The following is a 21886-nucleotide window of genomic DNA, read 5'->3' as shown; positions in this document are numbered from 1 at the left end:
TTGACTGGCTTTGATAGTGGAGAGCTGACAGCATAGCTACCCTTGTTTCTTGCCTATACGAATATGTTTTACTAGTGTACTGTAATGTTTAGCATTATCAGCAGAAGATAGCAACCGTTTTGTACTGCATTTTAAAGTTAATACCCTAGTATGCAGTCACTATAACGTTTTTTGAAGAATTCAGACGTGGGAATAACACTGTTTACTTTTGTAATTCTCACTCATATGTGCACATTAAGCAATACGTTAGATCAGTAGTAGTGCCCATGTATGTTCTGAAATGCAGCATGGGTGTCATATTATGCTGAGACCAGAGAAAAACGCATTGGATATCAGTGAGATAAGATGTGTGGAACAAGCAAAATGATCAGTCAGCGAATTCAATCTTGCTGCTGCCTGCCTGCCTACTTTGTGGCACTTGATAAGCATCATAAAACAATTTAGATGTATAAAATAATGAATTTGAGGACCTATTGTGCCTTACACCACCTATGGTATAGAAATCGAACCTCAAACGCACTTAAGTGCTGCTTCACCTAAATTTTTGGAGAAATACTTTCGAATGTGGTGCAAAAAATTCAGATCTTTCGGATACTTTCAAGCATGATCAGGACAGTTACATTTCAATAGGCTGTTTCATTTTAATTAACTGTAGAATACTAGGCCATAATTGAAAGAGAGTGGTGAAGGGGAGTAGAGGGGGAGGTGTTACAGCCACAACTGGGTTAGTTACGCCGTATTGGACTTTTCAATTTTTTTAAATTTCCACCAGCTCGAATTCATAAATTTTCCTCCACCTTTCTTCTTGATGATGCCATGCCATTCAGAGTCATCGGTGTCGTCCTTGCCCCTGTCATGTAGCCAAGCCCCTGACCCTGTGCTTAGGCAACCCAAAAGGCAAGGGTTAAAGGGAGCAGGCAGTAAGTTAGTTGTTCATTCATACTGTTTTTCCTGGGATAATCCTGCTTTTTTCCAATATCTCCCACTGCCCCACAAGTTTTTTTTGAGGATGCTCAAACGCCCTATAAGGAGGGCCGGGTAGGGAGGGCAGAAACAAAAGATGTTCAGAGACAGGCTGAAAACGACATTCACATTGACAAAACAGGCAGTCAGAAAACAAATTTTAATGTGTACAATTCATGAAAACAGTCTCTGATTGAAACTAGAGATATTCAAAGATTGACGTAAAAATTATGTTCATACAGTTGTAATTCAACCAGTGCACAAAATCAGTTATCCTTATTGCATCAGAATATCCGAGGACTAAGGGGTAATCGTAATGAGTTGATTATTTGTGTTGAAGAATTGTTGTTGTTGTTGTGGTCTTCAGTCCTGAGACTGGATTGATGCAGCTCTCCATGCTACTCTATCCTCTATCTCTTAGTACTTACTGCAACCTACTTCCTTCTGAATCTGCTTAGTGTATTCATCTCTTGGTCTCCTCTATGATTTTTACCCTCCACGCTGCCCTCCAATGCTAGATTTGTGATCCCTTGATACCTCAAAACCTGTCCTACCAACCGGTCCCTTCTTTTTGTCAAGTTGTGCCACAAACTCCTCTTCTCCCCAATTCTATTCAATACCTCCTCATTAGTTATGCGATCTACCCATCTAATCTTCAGCATTCTTCTGTAGCACCATATTTCGAAAGCTTATATTCTCTTCTTCTCCAAACTATTTATCGTCCATGTTTCACTTCCATACATGGCTACACTCCATACAAATACTTTCAGAAATGACTTCCTGACACTTAAATCTATACTCGATGTTAACAAATTTCTCTTCTTCAGAAACGCTTTCCTTGCCATTGCCAGTCTACATTTTATATCCTCTCTACTTCGACCATCATCAGTTATTTTACTCCCTAAATAGCAAAACTCCTTTACTACTTTAAGTGTCTCATTTCCTAATCTAATTCCCTTAGCATCACCCGATTTAATTTGACTACATTCCATTATCGTCGTTTTGCTTTTGTTGATGTTCATCTTATATCCTTCTTTCAAGACACTGTCCATTCCGTTCAACTGCTCTTCCAAGTCCTTTGCTGTCTCCGATAGAATGACAATGTCATCGGCGAACCTCAAAGTTTTTATTTCTTCTCCATGAATTTTAATACCTACTCCAAATTTTTCTTTTGTTTCCTTTACTGCTTGCTCAATATACAGATTGAACAACATCGGGGATAGGCTACAACCCTGTCACAACCACTGCTTCCCATTCATGCCCCTCGACTGAAGAATTAGAGTTGAGCAAACTAGTTGATATAATCTGCCTCTCTTAACATCATATGACACTGGTAAGGATATGTTAAATGTTACAGAATTCAAGTCACCTTCTTACTTCCTTAGAGAAAATATGGAGAAAGGAGGAGTCACCACATTTGTCAGAAACTATTTTGATTTCAAGAATACTGCTATTAATAGATCTTAATCAGAGCAGCACATAGAAGCTTGTCCAACAGAAGTAGTATTTCATAACAAGTCCTTTATAATAGTAATTATATACAGAGCACCTTCAGGTAACTTTAACCACTCTGTAAAAAATCCGGAAGTTCTGTTGTCCCATTTCATGGCAAAAAAATAGTGGTTACTGGTGATTTTAATGTGGATTTATTGAAAATCTCTGTCAGTAAAAAATTATTGAAGTCAGTAACACTATCATTCAATTTAGTTCCTACTGTGAACCTTGCAATTAGAATATGTAAATGTTCTGAGACTGCTATTGATACTATCTTCCTAGACAAATCTAGGAAAAACGTCATATCACAAAACCAGTAGTAAATGGGCCATGTGATCATAACATGGAGTATCTTGTGTTAAATGCTGACACTTATCAGGATAAAAAACATATTAAATCTGAGTACAGGAGGGTAATAAATCAGTGAAAAATTGAGAGTTTTAGGAGACTGCTCAAAGATATTACTTCTGACTCAAATTGGAAATGCAAAGCGTTCATTAATAAATGTACTTACGCTTTTGAAAATTGTTTTTTCCTAAAGGTAACTGAAATCAAACAGAAGTCAGAAAGCAAACCATGGATTACACAAGGAATAAAGATATTATATGGGACTGTATCTACTATCTCGGAACAGGTCTGATGTTAGCATTGTAATGCATTATAAAATACAACAAAATATTGAAGTAATACAGAAATCAAAACACCTTTGTTATGAGAAAAAGATAATTACACTGGGCAAAAACTTTATGTGGTATACTGAAGACAGAAACAGGTGGGGCCAAAAAGGAAGAGGAACAGATAGCTCTAAAAATAAATGAGACATTGGTAACAAGTGCATATAATTTTGCAAACCTCTTAAGCAAGTAATTTGTTTCTATTACTGACAGCTTGGCGTTACCAGGTTCAGAGAGCAGTGCAATGGAGTGTCTGAGACCAGTCATTAAAAATAACTTCAGTAAAATGCAAATGACACTCATGTCTCCCAGAGAAGAAGCATCCGTCATAAAATCCTTAAAATCTAAGTACTGTAGTGGGTATGATAACATATCAACAAAGTTAATCAAAGAGTGCTCATGTGATTTGGGTTCTATCTTAAGTTATTTGTGTAATCAATCCCTTATCAGCTGAAGTTAAGTCTCTTTACAAGAAGAGGGATAAAGAGATACCATCAAACTATCGATCAATTTCACTTTTGTTGGCTTTTTCAAAAATATTTGAAAAGGTTGTATTCAAGCATCTCCTTAAGCATCTGACTACAAATAATATACTGTTCAAATCACAGTATGGGCTTTTTAAGAGTTCTGATATAGAGAAAGCTATTTAAACTTACAGTGAGAATGTACTTAATTCATTATATAATGAATTGGAGGCTACTGGCATTTTCTGTGACCTGTTTAAAGTCTTTGACTGCGTGATTCACGGAATTCCCTTAAGTAAATTAAAATATTATGGTGTCTCCAACAATGCTGCGAAATGGTTTGAGTCTTATCCAACTAACTGGAAACAAAGCGTATCGTTGCGAAATACCAGTGCAGTAAGCAGTCTGTCTTCGTCTGATTGGAAATTAATTAAATGTGGTGTCCTCAAGTTTCCATCTTGGGGCCGTTGATTTTTCTTGTGTTGCTACATTGCCAGATACTAAGTTTCTTTTGTTTGCAGATGATAAAAGCATTGCAATAAGTAGCAAGTCAAGTACAGATTTATAAATAGTTGCTAATAAAATTTTCATTGACATTAATAAATGGTTAATTCACTGTCAATAAACTTTGAAAAGACCCACCGAACACGGTTCAGTATGAGATTTCCTTCCAGCATGTATATAACACATGAAGACATGCAGATCTAATTGGTGGGAAGTGTTAAATTTCTGGGATTACAACTCGATAATAAATTCATTTTGGGAGGGCATACCACAGCATTGCTGAAGCGCCTAAACAAGTCTGTATTTGCAGTGAGAATGACGTTAGATGTAGGATGCATAAATATAAAAAAAACTGCATGCTTTGCGTACTTTCATTGTGTTATGTCATATGGGATCATATTCTGGGGTAACCCATCAAACTGAGCAATAGTTTTTAGCGTGCAAAAAGCGTGTAATGAATATCATTTGTGGTGTAAATTCAAGAACATAATGTAGAAACCTGCTCAAGGAACTTTGTATTCTAACCACTGCTTCTGAGAATATTTATTCTTGATGGAATTTGTTGCAAGTAACATATCTCTGTTTCCCACAAATAGCTCAATACATAATATCAATACTACGACTAAGAACAATCTACATAAAGACATAAAATCACTTACCTTGGTCCGAAAAGGGGTCCAGTATACAGGGATACATGTTTTCAATAAACTGCCATCAACCATTAAAAACTTGGTTTCAGATAAAGTACGGTTTAAACAGAGTTTGAACGACTTTTTGGTAGGCAACTCCTTCTAATCTATAGACGAATATCTTAACAGGGACTATTAGACAAGCGTAAGTAAAAATGTCTCTTAGATTTCAGTTTTGATAGCACTTGGTCACAACAGTCAAGGTTAGATATTTTGTGTACGATAAAGAGATTAAATGTGAATAACAAAGTTTCATTATGACATTTTATTAATTCTGTGGGTATTAGAAATTCCAGTTTACTGTAATTTATTCACCTATTCTGACAATATCCTGACAAATGTTCAAGGCAGTAAGTATCATATTCAAGTGTTTTATGTTTTTTATGTTGTACTTTCTGACGTGTTCCAAACCCACGAGAATTATCTCATTTTTGGTTCTATAGAAAAAAACTGAATCTAATATGATCTACTCTAAACTGCTTTTTATGATCCTCCTTCGGTAAAGCATTTTATCGTGTAGGACGTTTTATTTTCAATTTACTGCGCAAGTATAAGAGACAATCAAAGAGTTTCCGTTTGAGCGCATTGGTGCACCGTGTATGCATCGTAATAGAGCTCCAATGCCCGTATACATGCACCAACATGTAGGCAAGGGATTACTATGGCATTCGTGACTTTATAACGTATGTGAGGTAAATGCGGATACGTAACTGTGGCGAGGTTATTAACAAATGTGTCCAAAGGGGACCAACATGGTGTTATTCTTTTCTTGGCTGCCCAAGAACAAACACCAGCGGATATCCAATGGAGAATGAAGAATGTGTATCGGGCAGCACGTCTGTCGAAAACCACCGTGTGGAATGATGCAACAGGGTGTGCACGTCCTCATATCGAAAATGTGATCATGCAGAAGTTACACCATCTTAAGTGGAAGACAGTTGAGCAGCCGCACTACAGTCCTGATCCCTGTGATTATCACGCCTTTGTTCCCTTAAAAAGGGCCTTGAAAGGTCTATGGTTCCTGTCGAACGAGGATGTGCAGCAGGCAGTTACGGGCTTCTCCACGCAACAGGATACTGTGTTTTACCAAACTGGTGTTTTCAGTCAGGTGCGTAGGGTGTCGGTTAACTCGGTGTTCACGGCGATTTTGCCTCACTGTTATACCGATTCGGGACTTTAAGCCCTTGGAACAAAATCTTTTTGATCGCCGTTACATATTCGCTAAGAAGCGCCACTTGTACAAATACTCTACAGTCTTTGTTTATTTATTTTTTCTCACTCTTGGTAACATCGATCAAATTAAATTGTAGTGTACAACCACTGCTTCATCATGCACAAACGAAAATGTTATTTTAAGTGAAATATAAAAGGTGAATTTCTTTTTATCAGTGGTAGAGGAAAAATATGGTTCATTTTGGTGGAGTTTTGTCTGGCAAACACTGAGTCTAATGCTGCTGTTGGAACGTGTGATTTTCTCATTGAATTCTTTGTGGCCAGCTGGAAAGAACAGAAAGAAAGTTGAAGGAATGAAGGCCTTATTCATTGTCAAAACTTTATTTAATTGAGTATGATGTGCTGACGTTCATGACAAAATGTCTAAAGAAAATCCACCTCTTGATAAAATGCATAAAAGTGAAAAGTATGCTGAGAATATTACAGAATAGCTGTCAAAATTATTGTAGGATCTTCTCAGTCCATGATGCAAAGATAACCTTCTATGTCTGCTAAATTTTATCAATACAGTTTGTGACCCCCTTCCTAACTTAGTGTTTTTAGATTTTTTCTAAACTTTTTAAAAGTCCCCTTTTTTAATGAAAGTTAAATGGTCTTCTTGTATCAAGTAGATATAGTACTTCCTTCGAGTCGCCTCTAGAATAACAGAATAATATTTTAAACAGGCAAACTGTTACTTTTTAGCGTACATACGAAGTGGTTATCCACAGTTTTGTGTTAATGAATACCTGTTGAAGAGTAGATAAAAAATAAACTTAATTCTGCTTTAAAAAAACTGGGTACGAACACGTAGGTTACATCTATGAAATGAAGGAGGATCAAGTCATTCAAAACGGATCCCAAGTTGATATAGAGGCAGAAAAGACGGGTGTTTCATGGCGTGTGCCTTTATCGATACTAGTGAACCATAGAAAAGCTGAATTTGGATGGGTGGACAGTGGATTTGAAGCTCATTCGTTCCAAATGTAAACCAAAGTCGTAAATACTGCACCGCAACCTCTCTTAGTTTCATTTTATCAGCTCCCTGCGCTTATTCGTCTATGTGAAGGTAAATTATAATTTCTTTAATAACTTTCGAGTGCACATTAAGAAATTAAATTTTGTCAAAATTTTCTGTGGATGTCGAATACAGCCCCTCTACTTTTTTAACATCTACAAATTGATAGTAGAAGTATCATGCAGAGCAAGCAGTGTTTGGTTATGTAGTTTCTGTGGACAACAATAGAAATGCCATCTCGACCGATTTTCTTATTAATTTGAAATGTGGTGGGAAACTTTGTATGCCTGTTTCATTTTTTTCTGCCATCTATTCCGTAGTTTAGAGAAGGAGAACGATTGGAATTGCTATGAATATATTTATTGAGGAGAATGTACCATAGTGATTGGTAGTATGGTGCCCTATGTAAATATTCTTTCCTCTGACATGATGAAGTTCTCAGTCATTTTGAATATTTTTGGTATTGTATGACGACATGGTGCAATGAAGCAGAAACTGGGGAAGCACTACTTGTTGCCGAGTGCGTCATTGTGTGAGGAGAACGTACGGTCAGGCGGCGAATTCGTCGACCTGGAGCTGACGAAGCGCCCCAGGAGTCCGCTAAGCATTGTCTGTGAGTTTAAAACCTCTGGGTGTGCGTGGAATGCGGAGGGCGGGGCGCTACGAGAAGCAGGGCCCTTTTCCGCACGTATTTGCAGAGCGACTTTGGCGATAGTCGTCGTCCGCTTTCGCAAATACGAGGCTCACAAAATAATGGGCTCGCCTCGCAAGCAGCATTTCCTAGTGCCATGGACGTGAAGACGTGGGATTGGAATGCTTGAATGTGGCCTCGCGAACACGAAGTGCGGCTTTTAGTGGTAGGGGAGCGTTAACGTTGTGTGACTTGATTCGCGTCTGAAGACGACGGGATGTTTTCGGATGGACTCTGTTCTGAAGGGAAACCTCGCTATTGGCCCGCATTGCTTTTGCAGTTTTTTGTCGATAAAAGACACTGCTCGACGGGAAACAGAGCGCAGGCCAGAGAGGGAAGAGAGACATTTTAAGAAGATTCGGTCGTTGACAGAAGGCGCGAATGGTCAGACGTTCGGACCCGGATCGGGCGGTGAGGAGCCAGAGATTCAATTGTAGACTTCAGTTAACCTGAGGAGCAGCGTTACTAGGGAGACGAGCAGAGGATGCAGTTGCAGCTATCATGACCTGCCCTCGTCTTCTCTGCAGAGTCACATCCACGTCAGCACCGTTCATCACGTCGTACGAGAATTCACGGCGAGCATAGCAGGTAGGACCGGCGAGATATGTCAGTTCGTCCTGCACTCGAGGGATTCGATGCGACTGCCAGTCTCAGTATCAGAACGCGTGTGTTGAGTGCATGATTTTTGTTAGCAGCCATGAAGCATCCAGTCACGGTTTCTGACAGGAATTCGTGGAGTGAATGGAAAATTGAGATTGCGTTTGAAAAAAATGGTTCAAATGGCTCTGAGCACTATGGGACTCAACTGCTGTGGTTATCAGTCCCATAGAACTTAGAACTACTTAAACCTAACTAACCTAAGGACATCACACATCCATGCCCGAGGCAGGATTCGAACCTGCGACCGTAGCAGTCGCACGGTTCCGGACTGCGCGCCTAGAACCGCGAGACCACCGCGGCCGGCGATTACGTTTGAGTTTCTATCTGGGAGACAGAAGAATAGTTCCGTTATATATAAAAAGAAGACACTAATTATTAGCTTCACACGGATAGCATTAGTCATTGTGTATGTATTTCTTGCAGTAAGGTTCATAATCATTGTTTTGTTGGAATCAACATGTCTAATTAAACGAAAAATTATTTTGCTAGAAATTTTCATGTCATATTTTTTAAAATGCAACCTCGCACCCTCTCCTAGGGTCTATGTCTAGGGTCTTAAAAATTGCGTTACCCACCTACAATTGTATGCATGTAAATCAATAGCGTAAATATTAAAGAGTGGCCTTCCCACAGTTAGCTTTTTGGGCAGAGAACATAAAGCCATGAAAAGGGCATTTCGCAAATCGTGTAAATTTGTTTCCGTCGAATGCCTTCTTTTGAATGGATGGGGTCAGCCAGTAATACAATATGATAAGTGTCATGCTTAGAAATGCACATCTCCAGTCTTTTCACATTCCTTTATCGAATTCAGTCAGCGTCGATAGATGTATGTATTTATATCTGTAGATAACCCATTATGATTAAAGCAGTAATGGAATGGAAGCCAATAGAATAGACTAGCTGTGACAACATACTACAATGTGATAACCACTCGTAACAAATCTTCTTGCCTATTGTGTGTAGTATCGATATTAGCAGGTAGTGACAGTGCGAGGGACTTTGTGCCTAATAATTGCGCAATAAGTCAATGGGCTATACAAAATCCTAAAACTTCAAAGACTCATTAAGACTATTTATTAACAATTACACTCTGTTTTGGCAATTGTTTTTCTTGTTTGTGTATGTGTGTGGTTTAGGATCTTATGGGCGCCCAATGCCGAGGTTATCTGCGCCCTGACATTGATTAAAACAAACGAATGTGGATAAGAACGAAAACTGTCACACGAACGACCACACAATTGCTCTAATGCGCAGGCACTCTGACGTGCCCTAAAACCAATGAGGGGGAAAGATAGCTGATCAAGAAATTAAAGCAGAGGGAAAACAAAACACAGAAGAGCTAAAAGAACAGTACAGGGAAATGTGACTGGCTGACCACTTACAAAAAAATTGGGTGAGCCAGCCACAATGTTAACACATTAAAAACAGCTCCCCAAAATCCTGTTAAAAACGTGGCACAGTTCACAAAACTTTAAAACGCGAACCACATTCGTTTCATCATTGCATAAAATAGACTACACATCCGCCGGCAAATCCGCTGCAGTGCGTTTGTCAGAAAATAAAATGCTGTCCAATAAAATGTGGTGCACCGTGATCTGCTCGCCACAGGCACCAAACCTCGGAGGGTCCTCTCGCCGGAGTAAAAAGCCATGCGTCGTAGGGCTGTGGCCGATGCGAAGACGAGTGAGGAGGAGCTCGTCCCGTCGACGTGGCTGGAAGGAAGTAGTCCACGGCCGAGTACTGTCGGCTTGACGGCCCGGATCACATTGTCGGTCACTTTAAGCCACTCATGTTCCCACCGACCCAGGACTTTATAGCTCAACAGCGAGGTCAGGGCATGCCCTGTTCACATCAGCTTGTGATTTTAAAAATTAGGAATAAATATCAATCTGCACGTATTTGTGGTCCCTTTTTCCTATTCTTTTTTCCAGTGTCACAGTCTACTATCATCTTGTTACTCATTTATGGAGCGAGTGCCTACCTCTTATTAGCTGCAGGTGTGAATCATACATTCTACTGGGGCCATGAAAATCTCGCGGTTCTTTTAATCAATGAGAGGCAATGGATTTCCTGTTTTTACAAAGCACAAAATTGTGTGAAACGGAATTTTTACAATTTTCTAGATATAACATATAGGATATAATACAGTTAACTAAACCAATATTCGTGTAGATCAATATCGCGACGAAAAATTGGTGGTGGCAAGTACCACGAGAGATGCTTGTTTTAGTTCACACGAGGAACAGAGTTCAAATAGATATCAGGCCATCTCAACTTACATCCCTTGCGGCTTCCTCAAATCGTTTTGTGCAAATGGCAACGCGATTATTTCAAAAAGGTTATAGCTAAGTCCCCCCACCCCCCCTATTCTTGGCTTATTCCTAGATGACGTCTATCTCGACGAGGCCTTTAATTCTCTTCCTGTTTCGCGGGATGAAACGCAGTGAATTTTTGTTCGTGAGGCTATATCAGATTATGTAAAATTTAAACTTGAAAATTTATGCAATGGAGATGGAACAGCAACTTTTCGCTCATTAGCGCGAGGACTCGTAAGTTATACGAGTCCGGGAATTTTGCTGTCGAGTACAGATTGACACGGCATTTGAAAAGTTTTCTCAGGCGACACCGGTTCTTCCCAACTACGTCAATTTGTGAAGTGTGAAATGTTGAACTTGTGACCTAGATAAGACCTCATTTCAGCAATACCTCTACCTAATAGCCAGGCGTCAATGATCATGCAGAATAACGGAACGACAAATTAAGATGCACAAGGTCAGAGGGCTCTTCTCAACTGCACTTACAAATATCTAGAAAATGAATAAAAATACATGATTATATTACCAAGAGTTTAGTGTAAGGAGTCAGTACTTCGAAGACCTGCCACGAAAATGGTCATTACGGGATTTCTATTGAGGTTAACGATTGGACTGACCGCTAACACCACGAACACAGCTTGCTATTTTGGCGGACACACACTCTCATACACAGCTGATTTTTTAGTGTAGCACAGATAATTGTAATTGTACAATTTATAACTTAAGAGTTAGACCTTATTTCAGAATTTTGAGCACAGAACACAGCTATGAAGAAGTGTTTTCGATTAAAATGTAACGATATCCAATAAGATGTAGAAAAAAATCAGAACAGTGAAAAGATGTAGGAAAGAAATGAACTTCACTAAAGGAAAAAAAATATAGCATCCCAAGTTTACCGCTAATGGATCAAAACTGTAGTCAGTCATATACAGGCTGTCCCAGGAGGAACGATGAATAAGCGAGGATGTGACAGGAACGATTTTTAAAAGCAAAAAGCATAGTAAATATCGGGTTGCCATAATTACTCGTATTTTCCGTGAAACAGGGATAAACGAATATTTTGAATGAAATGTAGTGCACTGTCGATGAAGTTAGTAATACAATGCACATCTGGCGTAGTTTGAATGTGAAATTCTCTACTATACATTTCAATCCAAATTTTATTATGCCAACTGTAGTTTTGTGATAACTATACAGAGTCAAGGTATTTCAATATTTTGTCAGTGGAAATTTACGTATAGAATTCGAAACAACAAACATTTACCACATTATACTGGATATCAAGAATTCGCTAACTGATGCCAAATTTAACTTTTCTTCAGTACAGCAAGTGTTCATTACTGAGAACTTTCTCTACATTAGCTTCGTCGCCAGGGAAAATAAAAGTAAAAATGGACTATTTTCGGCAGTTCGGAGCATTCCTCTTTGACACATAGATTTTGAAGAACAGTAACCACTCTTTGTTAGCTAACAAACACTAAACTTTGCATTTGCTGTATTTTCTTTCATATAAGACTTTAATTTTATGACCTGATCAAACGAAATACTCTCATTTCAGTTTACAGTTACTACGATCACCTAGGCATCTGGATGAAAATTCTATCTGACCTCACGTTACTGTCATATAGAGACGTAATCAATCTAAATATTGCAGTTGTGACAGAGACAGATTCCATTTCATCAGACAGTCAATAGTTGTTTCATAAAGTGAAATGTATTTCCCTTGAAACTTCAGATATTGTGATTTTGGCAGATCAGCTAGCAAATCGATCACTTTTGTACCAATTTTGGTTGCGTCCTTCAACCTGCTACTAGGCATTTATAACTATGTAACTCATCGCACTATCTTGCTGACATGACCCATTCATTCCTAGAACACAACGGGCGTTGACAGACTTACACGATTAATTACTAATTACTTTCTTTTTCCAGTAATTACTTGCCAGGCCATAACACATTTGTACAATTCTTTCATTATTCTAACAGCAGTTGCTGTCGTTTTGCTGTACCCTGACTCGTCTTTATACTGCTGCCAGAGGAGATAGAAAATGGCACTCGTTGGAATAACCGTACCTTCGCCAACCAATGACTTACCATCCCAAATATTGGTAAACAAATTAAAGTCATTCTGTCGAAGCATCTTTATTAGATCATGTGCATAGATTATACGTTTCCTGTGGGGATTTCCATGTGCAAGAGAGTTTATCGGACTTATTCGTTTTGATTGTGAGCGGTCCCAGTATGGAGTAGCTACGAATCCTCAAACGTATACGTTCTCAGAGTTCACACCGGAGATACTTGTTCTGCTGTTCATGCTTTACAGTAATGCTTTTGTTCTTGTAATAGGCATGCACTTCAGTTGAAGGATGCTACCCTTGGCTGCGAAGCTACTATTCACTGCTTTACATATGTTGTATGCATCATCTCTCGTAATGATGATAGCACGAAGTGATATTTTTAATTACAACCTTCATGAATGTCTGAGCGGAGACTGTCAGAAAAGACGAGAGTCATCTTCAGGAACACTAGTACATAATTTATCAGTACTGGAATTAGCTTTGGGCCATTATAAAATCTAACTACGATGTTTCTCCACGCAATGTTCTGGCTGAATTCTCATTTGGCTGAATGCAAAGTCAAGAATGATATGTCTGTAGTCTGCGTAACGCCCATGTTTCAAAGTCTGGAATACGAAGGACTGAAGGTTATTTAATATATCGTTACCATCGAGTCTCTCAGAGACTAAGCTCGCTTGTTTAGGTTATAGGAATGGAGCGGATTATTTGAAGAACCAACCCAGGATTCACCATAGATGGTTTAAGGAAGCAGGATAGCGTTAATCGAAAATTGTATCCCTTTACTACCGAATACAAGTTCAAGTCCTATATTACCTTTCTTCCATGTTTGGTCGAGACATCGGCTCCCGTTGTCAAGTGAGATTTAGTATTAAATAAAAGACAGACTTTGTGGACGACTTAACTACGGTTGTCGTAATGAAAGTAAAACTGTAGTGTTTGTTCTGACGATACAGGACACAGTTAATTTACCTTTTATATCTTATTTATGGAAATATATAAACCAACAATAAGTTTAGTTTTTGTGGTAGCCCTAAGGAAAGTTGTAAAACCTCCATTCGTGTCAACAACTGCATCTCGACCGAGGAAGCGGTATGGAGGATTTGGCAGAGAGTACTTTTATTGTACCATGTATTAGGGATTGTTCCCAATACACACAAATGGAGCATTAGAATAATTATTCTTTGTGTAACAATGTGATTCTGTGTATGATGTTGTTAGTCTGCGACTGTACGGGAAAGACACGTGGTACGTTAAGAATTATTTGCAAATTCCATCTTGAAACTCGATTACAGAAATATAGTCATGAGTATATGAGATCACTCGGTCCACATGGATAACTTCGGGGTAATTTTGGATAATGGGGATGGAATAATCTCTTTGTTGTTTGTAAGGGTCGCTTTTGCCTTGTCCTGTACAGAGCTGCCCTGCTGCCACATCGTAAGACACTGCCACCTGATGTTTTCCACATAGTAATTTGCATAGTGATGCGACTAGTCATGTTAGCTGTGACAATTTTGCATCATCAATCGGGCTCATTTTTATTAACTTTTAGCGTCCGCTCACTATAAAATACTTTCATTTTATCTGCAGACAAATTTTAAAGAATGGGTTACATCTTCTTTACCTTTCGCACACAATAGTATTGACGATATTCTGTGAATAGTAAATTTTGACTAGGAGCGATGGGTATGCCTATGATCTTTTAACGTTGTGAACATATTTTAGACAGTCCTTTATTAGTTTTAATATCCACAAAATGTGGTGGCACTGTACTTCGCTTTTCGCCGTGTAGCTTGCACCTGATGATGCGGCTTTAAGCTGCGAAACCGATTGTATTTTAATAAACAACAATTTTACCAGTTGTAAGTGGAGTTCTTCCTAACATCAAGTCTTTCAACAGCTGCGGTTGCCCGAAATGTAGAATAGTTTTTTTTATTTCATATAGGTTTTCACATGACAGTTGACAGTTTCTTAGATTGCATTTGAGGCTTCTCAGTACTTTTGTTAGACTGTGCCAAGAGGCCAACCTGCCTGTAGCCGTCCGCACTGTAGCTCTTTGTGTTCAGTCCATGTCGCCGGTTAGGACGATATTATGCGGATCCGACACGCTTGAGCAGTATTCCACTGTCAACTGTGAAGCCGTTACGTAAGCAATATATTTACCAGAAAATTGTAGTTTTACCTTGTCTACAAAGAAGTCGAACCCTCCGACTGCAGTATTTACAGGGTGACAATTATTGAACTCTATGAAAAAACGTAAATTAGTTACAAACTACGGCGTGCACACCCTTTATTCAACATGTAAACGTCACTACAGATTTTCGGATTTAGGTTATGGCTTATTCAATATGTCTGCCATCATTGGCGTTGATGTGGCGCAGACGAATAGCGAAATTCAGCATGACTCGCTGAAGTGTCGGAACATCAATGCTGTAGATGTTGTTTTCCGCTCAGCAATGGTTTTGGCGTTATTGTTGTACATCTTGTCTTTTGTACAGTCCCACAAAAATGAGTCGCATGTGTTCAAATTCGGAGAATACGGCTGCCAATCTAGGTCCGTCCAGTGGCCTCTGGGTACTCCAGAGCCAGAATGCGGTCCCCAGAGCGCTGCTCCAGGACATCACACAATTTCCTGTTTCGATGGGGCCGAGCTCCGTCTTGCATGAACCACATCTTGTCGAAATGGGGTCATTTTGGATAATGGGGATGAACTCTTCTTCCAAAACCTTCAGGTACCGTTCGGTAGTCACTGTGTCATCAAGGAATGTCGCATGGATTATTCCGTGACTGGATGTTGCATACCACACAATCACCTGTTCCGAGTGAAGAAATTTCTTGACCGCGAAATGCGGATTTTCGGTCCCCAAAATGCACCAATTTTGCTTATTGACGAATCCATACAAATGAAACCATGAATGCCTACACTAATTCCCATCAGGCCCTGCGGCCAGGCCCTGCGGCCAACCTTGCAGTGTAAACGTCTTAATGCAAACCGTTCAGAAATAATGACTATTTTATTTCATATAGGTCAATAATTGTCACCCTGTAAATTGGGAGTACCATAAACAGAAATGATCTCAGGTATTTGTAAAACATGAATGACACTATTTCGTGACTTGCTGATCTTGTAGTCATAAATAACGGTTTATGAAGTGCACTACTTAATATATGTCTGCTTTAAGTATTCGTCGTTGAACTACGCTGAATCACAAGCTGCATCAGTTGGGTGGTGTAGGAAAGTAAGAAGGAGAGAAGTGTGAACATGAAGATGGTTGCGAAACTCACAGTAGCCATGTAGCGTGTCCGACACCTGCCAAAGAGTGAGCGCACACTTATTTCGGACCACCGCTTGCGCCGTACAGTCTGCGGATTTTCGAACTCTGAGTAGGGCGAGCGGGCAGTTGCTTCTTGTCTCCCTTCTTGACACTGTGGGAATAATTTATGTTCAGAACTGATCTGATTAAGTTGCTAGAGACGTTTAACGTACTTTGTGCTTTGCGCCTTTGTTTTACGCTCCAAGAAAGACTTACTTAAACAAAATTTTGAAAAATAGTTGAGGTTATCTAATGTGTGATGTAATTACAGAATAATATAATCTTGATTTGATAGATACCAATTAAATCCCTTCTATTTGCATCCATATGTTCTTTGGATTACGCATCAAAACTGTTAAGCACATGTGACGTAATTCCTAAAATAACTATTTTGTTACTATACAAGAAATGCAGGTTCGTTAAAGACACTGTTTACAATATCGACCACATTGACTGCAACTTGCGCGAAATGCACGACAGACCGTCAGATACGTAAGTATATATGTAAGAATATATGCGCACATATTCAGGTGCTACATCTACCCGGGCGAACAAGTCACAGAAGTATTTGGAGGGAGAAGAAGATGAGAGCGTTAAGGCCCATCGGTAGTGAATCATTAGAACTACGTCTCTAACATGTACAATGAAATCTGCAGTTGTATTGCTTAGGAGCGCTTTCCGCCGTTTGTTTCAAGTAATTTAGGAAAACAAGAGTAAGACAAAGTCAAAATTACTTGATGTATTTTCGTATCTTCTTCACAATTTTGATCAGTTTGACAAATGGAGTCTTTAAAATGAAGCTGTTCATACACCCATAAATGAAAATGGTTTGTCCAACCGTAAAGCTTTGCGTGGAACATACATATCCACATCAATCACTATTTGCGAAAACTGAGCAGCAGAAAAGCCTCAAGCAGGCGCAGGAAAACACATTTAAGAGGTTTATCTCACAACAAGAATTCTCTTTTTATTAGAGAACTCGAACTACTTACGTAGTGTTTTCTATGTGGTACAGATCAAAAGAAAGTTATCGAAATGTAGCATGTAGTATTCAGTTTCACTTAAATGAATTTCAGCAGTATCTAACATGATTCATTACCATAAGCATAGCCACTGATAAAATATGAGAAATATACTGCAAGCACTTTCGACGATATTTGTCATCGTCTGGCAGACTTTACAATTCAAAATATGATTTCATAACGATTTTGATCCTGCGAAAGCTAGTTTTTAGCAGTTTATTCCTGAGGGTGTTTCATCTGTGTCCTTAAAAATCTATTTCTGCTTAAGTTAACCTATATAGCACACATCTGATAAAACACACAATCTGATCAAAAGAATCCGAATACGTATTATTGGACATTAACGTGGGGTGCTTCGACCTTTCGCCTTTAAAATGGCGTGACCTCTGCTGGGGCACTTTCAGTGAGTTGTCCGAATGCCCGTGGAGCCATTCTTTCCCTGGAATAGTAAACAAAGAAGGTAGTGATGTTGGAAACTGTGGTCTAGAGCGATGTCGACGTTCTAACTCGCCCAGAGTTGTTCCATTGGGTCCAGGTCGGAACTCTGTGCGGGTCACTTCATTTCAGGAATGCTAACACTCTGTCTGCAGGCCACGAGTGGCCTACCGGGACCATCGACCGCCGTGTCATCCTCAGGTGAGGATGCGGATAGGAGAGGCGTGGGGTCAGCACACCGCTCTCGCGGTCGTAAGATGGTATTCTTGACCGAAGCCGCTACTATTCGATCAAGTAGCTCCTCAATTGGCGTCACGAGGCTGAGTGCACCCCGAAAAATGGCAACAGCGCATGGCGGCCTAGATTGTCACCCATCCAAGTGCCGACAGCGCTTAACTTCGGTGATCTCACAGGAACCGGTGTAACCATTGCGGCAAGGCCGTTGCCATTTCAGGAATGTTACAGTCCAAAAACCATTGCCTCACAGTTGCTGCTTTAAGACAGGGTGCATTGTCGTGCTGATCAATCATCGTCTCTGAACTGTTCCTGTGCTGCTCACAGCACATAATTTTCCTAAGCAAAGTGAGGAGACCACACCCTAACAACGAAAAACACACCCATGCCTTAACACCACTTTCTCTGTACCTCACTGTTGGCGCTACATATAAGGTTCTCTAGACTGTTGCCAAACTCAGACGCTTCCAACGGACTGCCCCAGGGTAGAGCGTGATTCATCGCTACCAGTCACTCGTTTCGAGCCGTCCATTGTCCGACCGCGTCGCTCTTTACACCACCTCAAAACGCGCGGGTTGCCATTGACTTCAAGAATGTCTGACTTTAAAGGAACTGCTCGAGAATTGTACCCCAATCTTCTTAAGTCCCTAAGCACTATCGTTGCTCTAGCTGGACAACTGGCGATATTTTGGAACTCACAAATGATTCGTTCTGCAGATTTCGTGCTATTTTTACAACCGCCCTTCGCAATGCCCGAAGGTCCATGTCCGTCTGAATGGTCTGGTTCCCTTCTCGTTTGCATTTCACAGTCATCATAGGCAGCTTTAGAAGGGTTGAAATGTCCCTGATGGGTTTTTTACTTAGATGACGTTCAGTGACGTGTCCACGTTCGAGTCACTGACTTCTCCTGACCGACCCATTCTGCTGTTACTGTATCTCTACTGACAAATTAGTCCTCCCTGCTTCCCTTTATACTGGCGGGTCCACCTGTCGTGACACATAATGATCAATTCCGCATTACGTAGGGACGTTAGGGTAATTTTGATGAGATACTGTGTTCTTGTAGAAGATGATAATTTGGCACTAGGAAAAGTGAAACTATTCCTAAGCTCTCTTTTTACCTTTTGCGATTTCAGTTTTTTGTCAACAGTGAGGGTAATGAAAAAGGAACTTTAGGTTAATTAGAAACTGTTGGTAGCCGGACCCGCCATGTATTCTCCAAATAAAACTTCTAAGGAAGTAATGGAAAACTTATACGAGAACAAGTCAGTATAAATCAAAACTGATTTTTTCCAGTTCTCTGCTTTTAAAACTAAACTGTATGGAAAAGACCGTCAGATATCTGAATTTGCTATGATTTTTTATACTGAAAAGGAATATATTTAACAATAGTTTAGAAACAAAAGTGCTGCTTTTTTACGCAAGAGCATGAACAAAAGTTAGAAAATGCAGTGCATTCTGGATGTTTACTCGGAAATATCTCGTTCACAGTTCGTAATTAATCCTCGGAATGTCACTCTCCCCTATGCTTGACTGCGTGGCAGTTAGTTGAAGAAAGAGACACAGAACTAGGAATTCGTAGAGACGTTGTCCCAGGAAGAAAAACCGCGAACGATGCTGAGTAATACTTTGATGGATGGACGAGGAAGCAGTGTCTGCCGTAGCAACGTCTGCCAGTTTTTATGGCGACCCGGTCTCACGTTTCGCAGCAACTGCGCAATGGCGACTGGTGCTGTCCAGTTGCCTCATTGTTTGCCTAGTGCCTTATATTTAGCACTACGTAGACGTACGATTTCCAAACTCAGTGAATAAGCAGGCTTCCTTTCTGCATTTATGACTACCTGCCAGCCGTTCTTGGAAGTACCTGCCAGTCGTTCTTGGAAGTACCTGTGAAAATACGTTCCATTGTCTTGAAAGTACGTATGGAACCCACAGTGTTTTCTCCATATTCTTCAACAACAGTCTCTACCGTAGTGCAGAAACATACTCTGTTTAACTTTCTATTTCGATACTAAATTAGCTGCCCAGCTCAACAAAATTATCGTTAGAACATTTTAATACGATGCGTAGGGTTCTCTCGCATTCTACATCTACATTTATACCCCGCTAGCTACCTTACTGTGTGTGACGAAGCTACGTTGTGTATCGCTGTACCTGTTACTCCACCTTCTGACCCCTACCCCCATTTGCTCCCTCCTCCCCACTCCAACAAATGTGGTCCATTGGCAAGTGGTGAGAGAGTGTTGATAAGTCTCTGTATACAAGCTCAGTTTCCTCTTATTCTACAATGCCGATCATTTTGTGAGATAGACATGAGAGAGCGTAATATTTTTCTTGATTTTCCTTCGGACTTGTGCTCTTCGATTTTTAACAGTAATACTCTCCGTGAAGCACGGCAGCTCTTGTAACATCTTCTTTTGGAATCCGACGAGCGTTACTGCACGCTATCTGAACGATCCCGTGACCTAACACGTCTCTTTCCTTAGAATGATTTCTGCCTACTAAATTTTTTCTACTTAATAAGTGTCCCAGAGTGCCCAGCAATACGCAAGACAATCAAATGAGGGGAATTACTTTCTTCAGGAATGAAATTTATTTCCTATGTCTACATCTACATGGATACTGTGCTAAGCCAGAGGCTTCATCGAACAATCTTTAAAATAATTCTCTATCATTCCAATCTCGCACAGCGCGTGGAGAAAACGAACTCCTACATCTTTTGGTGCGAGCTCTTATTTCCGTTATTTTATTATGATGATCGTTTATCCCTATGTAGGTCGACGTCAACAAAATATTTTCACATCCGGAGGAGAAAGTTGGTGGTCGAAATTTTGTGAGAAGATTCCACCGCAACGGAAAACGCCTTTGTTTTAATGATGTGCAGTCCAAATCCTGTATCGTTTCAGTGACACTCCCCCCCCCCCCCTGCCCTATTTCGCAATAATACGAAACGTGCTGCCCTTCTTTGAACTTTCTTGATGTACTCCATCAATCCTATCTGTTAAGGATCCCACACCGCACAGCAGTATTGTAAAGGAGGACGGACAAGCGTAGTGTAGTCAGTCTCTTTAGTACATTTTATCTTATAATTTTTCCGGCTAATCTCAGTCTGGTATCTTCTTTACGTTCACCTACTCTTATGTGGTCTTTCCAACTTAACCACTCTGGATGTATGATGTCACTGTTTATTGTTTTGGCTACGTTCAGTGATTCATCGCCCACGGAGTAACCAAACAATAATTAGTCTTTCCGCCTACGTAACAATTATTTCGTTGTTGTCTCACTTTAGCAAGAGAAAGAAACATCAGGAGAACTATGGTCCTATCTTTAACAAGGTTTCAGTGTAATGGTATAAACGATATTGTTTATTCTAATAACTGAACATGTAACCTCGCCGATAATACTACAAAGGGTCTGCGAAAATACGTATAAAAGGAAGTATTTAAAAAAACTGTTACAGAATTGCAGGAGAAGCTTCTTAATCGCAGAAGCAGTACACTCCTTTAAGCGATAAGTATTTAGGGTGTCGTCCATCTCATGGAGTTAGACACTACGAATAGTGGACTCGAAAGAATGGCAATAACCTTAGATCTCGTTGACCTCGTGCTCAGATGGCAATTTAGATGCCTAGCGAAATAATCCTTTACAAAAACAGCTGTAAATACCATCTTTTATAAGGAACAAATACAGTTAGTATGGTCAATGTTCACCTTGTACATTAACATACGAGTATGGCATCGATCTAATATAAAGGGAGAAGAAAAACCGGTCGTTTTTAAGTGGCATGGAAATCCTCCAAGAGTATTTTAGTCACTAGAGCTCGGACGACTGCTTGTGCAGTGGCCGAGGCCATCGTGCCTTCCAGTGCAACTAACATCCGTTTAACGTTAACAATCCTCTGATTACTTCTGCACATTCCTGAATTCCTTTTTGTCCTCTCTTTCCCCTTTCCCCTTTCCACTTTCCTTCTACCTCTCTATAATTACTATGATACATATATACTGGTGGTTTCCCTGTACTGTCGTTTTGACTTTTCACGTGTCTGTCCTTTCCGCTACAGTTCAGACAGTGCTTCTGTAAACACCAATTTAGCCTGACTCGTTTCGGCGTTACACATTT

The 21886-nt window shown here is 39.9% G+C and overlaps 1 protein-coding gene across 3 annotated transcripts in view; it reads right to left on the bottom strand.

Annotated features, from left to right (window-relative positions):
* LOC124788252 (hornerin) overlaps window positions 1–21886 on the bottom strand; it is a 299601-nt gene that overhangs the window by 136210 nt on the left and 141505 nt on the right. The gene's annotated exons all lie outside the window — the stretch shown is intronic.

The sequence above is a fragment of the Schistocerca piceifrons genome, chromosome 3 (assembly GCF_021461385.2).
Source record: "Schistocerca piceifrons isolate TAMUIC-IGC-003096 chromosome 3, iqSchPice1.1, whole genome shotgun sequence".
Classification (NCBI taxonomy): Eukaryota; Metazoa; Arthropoda; class Insecta; order Orthoptera; family Acrididae; genus Schistocerca; species Schistocerca piceifrons.
The sequence above is the reverse complement of the archived record's forward strand: the minus strand, read 5'-3'. Positions and strand labels throughout refer to the sequence as shown.